This window comes from Acomys minous (genome assembly GCF_964271855.1).
Source record: "Acomys minous genome assembly, chromosome: 14".
NCBI classification, from domain to species: Eukaryota; Metazoa; Chordata; class Mammalia; order Rodentia; family Muridae; genus Acomys; species Acomys minous.
This window is the reverse complement of record NC_140496.1, coordinates 90,757,885-90,764,765: the sequence shown is the minus strand read 5'-3', so window position 1 is coordinate 90,764,765 and position 6,881 is coordinate 90,757,885. Positions and strand designations below refer to the sequence as shown.

At 42.3% G+C, this 6,881-nt stretch overlaps 1 long non-coding RNA gene across 2 annotated transcripts in view; it reads right to left on the bottom strand.

Annotated features, from left to right (window-relative positions):
• The window catches only part of LOC311582791, a 171,694-nt gene extending 165,324 nt beyond the window's left edge, over positions 1-6,370 (bottom strand). For both annotated transcript variants that reach the window (XR_014774237.1, XR_014774238.1), the window contains exon 1: positions 6,301-6,370. This is a non-coding gene — a long non-coding RNA (uncharacterized lncRNA). The remainder of the gene's footprint in view (positions 1-6,300) is intronic.
• Between the last annotated feature and the right edge of the window lie 511 nt (positions 6,371-6,881).

Below are 6,881 nucleotides of genomic sequence, written 5' to 3'. Positions count from 1 at the left end.
AACTTAGCACTTCTAGCAAAAATATTTAGCATTTCCTGTATTACATCCAAGTACTCAGTCATACTTCCTCTTGACATGGTTTTTTTAGACATAACCATTTATGAAACAGAGACAATCTTGCTTTCCCCTCCACAGCCTTTCTTCACTAATACTTTTTAGTCAGATAGTGTCTTGGGTATGTTCCTTATCTTCTGGACTCTTTTATAGATAAAAGCAGTTTTATTAAAGTAACTATGATTCTCTCTCTGTGTCTCTCTGCCTCTGCCCCTCTCTCTCTCTCTCTCTCTCTCTCTCTCTCTCTCTCTCCCTCCCTCCCTCCCTCCCTCCCTCCCTCTCTCCCTCTCCCTCTCTCTCTCTTTCTTTCTCTCAAGTTACCACATGCCATCATTTGGTTTCTGATCTCCTTTGCAATTTTACCCTAACAGCAGAAGTTATAGCCTGCAGCTTCCATCACACGTCGATCCACCACAGATTTCTGTTCAAGTCAGAATTGTGTGGCTGAAACAGCTGGTAAATTCAGGATACGTTGCTAAGCCCTTTGCACAGGTGTGTGTAATTCCTAAACAAGATGCCCAAATGCTAATGGAAGGAGCAAGCTAAGGTCCAAAGGTCTGGATGAGAATTTGGAAGAGACCATCTTCTCTTTCTAAACAGTCTGTGAACAATTAGCAAAAAAGCCAAATATATCTCCAAGTCAAACTGTTCTGGGAACTCTTTTGCATTCTTTTTTATATAGTAAGCATAACCACATTATCTCTGCCAAAACTCCAAGAGCTCTGTCATCCCCCACAGTTAGAGGACTTACTTTGATAGTACCAGTTAGCAGTGTCATTCTGCACCTACCAAAGAGTCCTGGGATACAGTAGTGTCTTCACAGGTTCATGGCTTATACCATGGTGAAATAAATGTCCTCTGGACTGTTGACATAATGGGGAGGTTGGGAAGCGCCCCTCATGAGATCATCCTTTCCAGCATCCCATTTCTCCTATGCCTCTGCATACTTTTCAGTGTCTCACAGAAATTCTAATATTTTTAGTTTTATTTTACAAAAGACATGCTGGGTTCACATTCTACAATGAGCTACAAAAAAAATATACAAAACTTAGTAGAGCTACCCTCCACTACTGCAGTCAACAGAAGACTTCAAGTTGATGTTAACGAATGCATCGGGCATCATCCCAAAGTCTTGTCTGGTATGGTCCCCAGGGTTATGTCATTATCAAGAAGTAAAATTTTCACACTTTTTAACCCTAGCTCACACACTGTGCCTCACCCTCTGTGTCTTTTGGGACATCAGTCTGATTTTAGTTCTAGAAACAGTGAGAGCTGCTCAAAGTAGGTCATAAGGAGGGTAGTGTGTCCTATGAGGCAGCCTTCTCAGGAAAGGCTGTACCAGATCCTTCAGGAAGGAGGAAAGTGGCATCTGTAGGCAGGGAGACACTGGCTGCTAAAACGGGCAGCAACAGAATCAGCCTACAGATTTCTATCCAAGTTTTCAAAATCCTAGTCTTCCACCCCAAAATTTCCCAACTTTTAAATAAAAGTGAATTCAATATTATAGTACAACCACTTTTTATAATTAGGGTTTGGGCTTTTTTCCCCCAGAAAACTGATAGCTACTAGATTTAAGTTATTTCATACAAACAAAAGGTGCATATACTGTACCTGCTCAAACACAATCCCCACAATTTCTCTTAAGATCCTTTTCAAAGGAGTTGTTCTAGTTTGCTTTTCTGTTATTGTAGTAAAACACTGAATCCAACTTAGGGAGCAAGAGGTTTATTTGGCTTACCCTACTGACACCCATTAGAGGACACAGGGATAAACTGGGTCAGAGATCAGCACTGTGTTCTGTGTGTCGCTTTGGTGCTCTGTGGGAGTTGGTACCCTTCACAGTGAGATGCACAGGACTTGAGAAACTGACAGAGTGCGAGGCAAAAGAACCAGCGGCTGTGCTGTTGCTCCAAGCCAAGCTGTCAGGTGAGCCACAGAACACATGCGCCATGTGCCCTAGCCTTACCCTTACATCACATTGTAACAGACACTGCAACACAGCCACTTCTACAGCTCTCAGACTTCTTAAGCCCACCCTAACTCTCAATCATATAGCAAGGGAATTCTGGGAGGCACAGATCCAGCTTAGCACAATTGATGAAATCTGAAGCCACCGCATTATCCCTCCAATATTATTGTCTCCTCTTTCTTTTTTAAACCATTTATACTTACAGCAGTCTACCGTCTCCTCTTTTCAAATAAAAGCCCTCATTCATTCGACACAATCAAAGGACTATTATTGAGGGGAAATGTTTACAAACTCCCTCACATGCCTAATTTTCTCATAAGCTTAAACTCAACTAAGTCATCCTATTGCATATGCATGTGTATGTGTGTATATAAACACATGTATGTGTATTATGTACATATATAGTATATATTTACCACATATATGTATGTGAAATCAACCCCTTTGTTTTTACTTCGAGATAACATTAATATTTCAAAGTTTCCTTTGAAAGAACATAATCCCAAGTATACACAAAAAATACGTAGTGACTCTATGACAGTAAGTGGCTTGAAGGATGCATTTCTGCCAATCTGTATCAAGTTAAAGCTGAGTTAAAAGATCCTGTATTATGGCTTGTAATGTAGCTCAATAAGAGTGCTCACCTTGCACACCTGAAGCAATGACGCTGTCTCCAGCACAGCATACAATGGGCACTGTAGAACATACCTATTCTCTGAGCCCTTGGGAGGTTGGTGAAGGAGGATCAGAAGTTCAAGATCAACCTCAATGCTACAGCGTGAAATCAAGGCCACCCTGGGCTATTTAAGACCTTGTGTCAAAAAGCAAAATCCTTATGGTATTTCTTTCTGTCTTTTTCTTCACTTGAATATAATTATATAAAGTAGAGTTACAAGAGTATAACTACGAGAGAGGGTTCCCTTCAGCCTTTTGTGACTCCTCTTTGCTAAAGAGTGGAAGAGGCTGTGCACAGCCCTGATGCAACTTGATGTGCTAGGATGGGTTGACATGGTGGGGGGAGGGGGCGCTTCCCTCTTCATTAAAGGAAGAGGAGGGAAGAAAGGGGGACGAGGGTGAGAGGTGGGACCAGAAGTAGAGGAGGGAGGGGGCTGCATCTGGGATGTAAAGTGAATAAACTTAAGGAAGAAAAAGACATTGGGGAATAAAATAAAGAAGAAGAAAAGTAAGAAAGAAAGGAAAAGAAGAGTATGAGATAAAGCTAAGAAGTTTGCTAAGTGGCTAAAGGTATTTACCACCAAACCTGAGGGTTTAAGTTTGATCCCCCCAGACTCACATAGTGGAAATAGAGAATCATTGTCTCAAAGTTTTTCTGACTTACAGATGTTTGCCATGACATGCATGTGTCCTACCACACAATTAATTAAATTAACAAAAAAAAAAAAAAATCTGAGAGTGAACAAGGAAGATTTCCAATGTTGAACCCTGACCTCTACACATACCTGCTACACAGGTATACACACGTACATGCGCGCGCACGCACGCACGCACACACACACACACACACACACACACACACACACACACACACCACATTCAATACGTCCATTTCCACTCAGTGTGACTGAAACATTACTTAAATTGCCGGTACGAAGCTCTACCCTCCTTGCTGCTCATAGAGCTAACTCCTCCTACATTTCACTTCACAGGCACACAGGAATATACAGTCATGACTACGACCCGACTTCCCCAGGTAGACATACTAAGCTAGGAGTTCAATATTCTTGGGTCTTTCCAAAGGAATTACGTCAGCCAATCACAGCTCTATGTACATATGATAAAAGAAATTGTTCTTCTTTGACACTTTGTAAAGATACATACATGCTGTATAGATTAGTGTCCTTAGCATGTGCATATAACAGCACTGCACAGTCATGAAGCAAGCAGAGACAGGGTTCTCATCCACACTTTCAACGAGTGGTTAAAGAATGCACCTGCACAAGAGCTGGCAGAAACACCATCCTGCCGAGAACTGCAAAATCCAGGCAAAGGCCATTGCAAGGTCATGATAGCATTCAAATTACACCCCAGTGAGAGCTTTCACAACTTTCCTTTTGAGATTGTGTATATGTTTTGTGTTTTGAAATTGCAATATAATAAATCATCTTGATTTGCACTATACATTTTTTTTCATTCAATATCTTACAGAAAACCTTGGTTTTGAATGTCGGTTTTAGTCTGTTTATCATAGTGCAGCCTTCACTACAACTCAGCACTATTATCTATTATCCCAGGAACGTACCAAACAAACAGAAATGAGACAAAAAAAACAAAGAGCTGGGCTCCTCCTTCACTTCAAGCTGGAATGGTTCTAAGTGGCTTTCTAGAGGCGCAGCACCTGTTCCCAGGCATGTGTTTCTTTCCTTCTCCTACATGCTCCTTTCCCTCTTTTTATTCATGTGTTTTAACTTGCATTAAGTAGAAGGATCCAGAGGGTCCTAGAAGCCTACAAGTAGAACATTATGATAGGCAGATTTGGGCCCAGGGGTCCCGCTCGAACTAAGGCACCAGCCAAGGACAATACAGGCAGTAAACCTTAAACCCCTACCCAGATCTAGACAATGGACAGAACACTCTCCACAGTAGAGTGGAGAGTGGGATATTACTTTCTCACATACTCTGGTGCCTCACCTTTGACCATGTCCCCTGGAGGGGGAGACCTGGTGGCACTCAGAGGAAGGACAGCAGGTTACCAAGAAGAGACTTGATACCCTATAAGCATATACAGGGGGAGGTAATCCCCCTCAGGAACAGTCATAGGGGAGGGGAATAAGGGGAAAATGGGAGGGAGGGAAGAATGGGAGGATACAAGGGATGGGATAACCATTGAGATGTAACAAGAATAAATTAATAAAGGAGACAAAAAACCTTTTCTTAATAAACTCAAGCTTTGCTTACAGACACTGCTTATATCTGCATGCCTGCAAGCCTTACATGTCTCAACCCATACTTGTAGACTAAAGGACACATTTTTGTATATATGCACTACTACTATTTTGCAAATGTATACAGTGGGCTTCTCACATGTCCTCTCCTCTACTCGGTTCTTCACAAGTTTTCCCTTCTAGCTTATTTTCTCTTTCTCCATCATTATTTACTATGCACAGCTCTCCCTACATCTCAACTTCGGTGGCAAATTGAAATTCATAATGAGATTCTAGAAAAGTATTACTGCGTGTGTTCGAGTCTTAGGAATTCAAGTTAATTTATTTCAAATGGAGCCTGGACTTTGGTATTTTCTCTAAGCTCAAAAGGTCATTTTTAATGCATAGTCAAGATTGGTAGAGAAAGGTCAACAATTCTCACCACACAGGACTCCCTGTCCCTGACCTCCCTTCCTCCTGAGCTCTTCACCCTTCCCCTCCTTAGCAACTCACCTCTATAACAGAATGAGATTTGACCAGGACCCCCCAGTTCCCCAGTATACTATGCCCTATACAACCCCTTGCAAGATTCTATGACCCACACTGGGGGATGCTCTGCTGGAAAGTTTTAAGCTCAAGCTCCCCTCCTCTTGGTTTCATTGTCCATCACCATGCCCACGTGAGCCCAGTGGTCCATAATCACTCTCTGAACAAGCCTTCACTGGGCTCAGGTTTCACCGGCATCAAGGCTTCTCAAGGCTTCTCACAGTGTAAAGCCTCAGCCGCTCTCCAGGAAACAGTTCTGTAGCTCCCATACCAGAAGTACTGTATATTTCACTACACACTACCAAGCTTGGCTGTCAGCTTGAGATGCAGCCTCGAGCCCCTGGAGATCACAGTGTCTCTGTGCTGGTTCTAAGGAAATACTTCCCAGAAGATTTCCCCTGACTGATGCTGATATCCCATGAATCACAGATGATTCTTCAGTTCCAGACAGCCAGCATCAGTTGTCCCAGTCAAGCAAAGGTTTCACTTCCATAAATTCTTAATGCAAGATATCATATAAATGTCCAGAGAGCGTCTTTGTGCCCCTCGGAAACACCATGAGCCAGGCCTCCATCATCTGTACTTTTTTTTTCAAACGTCCACAACAGTTTATTAAGCTCTGGGGACTCAATAGGTTTTATTGGCCCACATCTCCAAAATCTTTTCACAATCTTTCCAAAATCAACATGGTCGCGAGGCACGTGCACACACACACACACACACACACACACACACACACACACACACACACACACACACACACATCCCTTACCAAGTTCCATCCTAGTTTGCTGTTATAAAATGCTGAACAAAACCAACCCGGGCAGGAAAGGGCTTATTTCCACTTACCAGTTGCAGTCCTTCCCTGGGAGGAGCTGAGGAAGAAACCAAAGAAGAGATCACAGAGGGACGCTGTTTGTTGACTTGCTTTCCATGGGGCTGGCTCAACTACCTCTCTTATATAAGCCAGGACCACCTGCTCAGGAGCGAACTGCCTACAGTGGGCTGAGCCCTCTCACGTCAACCATTAATCAAGAAAATGCCCCACAGACTAGTCTAATGGAAGGGAAAATTGACTTGATTGAGGTTCTCTTTTCCTGGTTGACTCTAGTTTATGTCAACTTGACCAAAAATACTTAGCACACCTTGGCAATCCAATATTCTAGGTTTTCTCTATTTACAATGTTCTATAGTTGTCCCCTCTTTCTCCTATTTTTGCAGGCAATTTTTCCTTCTCTGTTTCCATCTATGAACAAACTTACTAATTATCATCTGACTAAAAACTCTCTCGATCCTGCATGCCCAGTCATTATTTCATTTCTTTTCAAAACAAGTTCAATCCTTGTGGTTCTCAATAAATTATTTTGGTTCTATCCTCATTTACCCACCCCCCCTTTTTTTTTTTAAATCTGATGTCCCCACACTAAGAA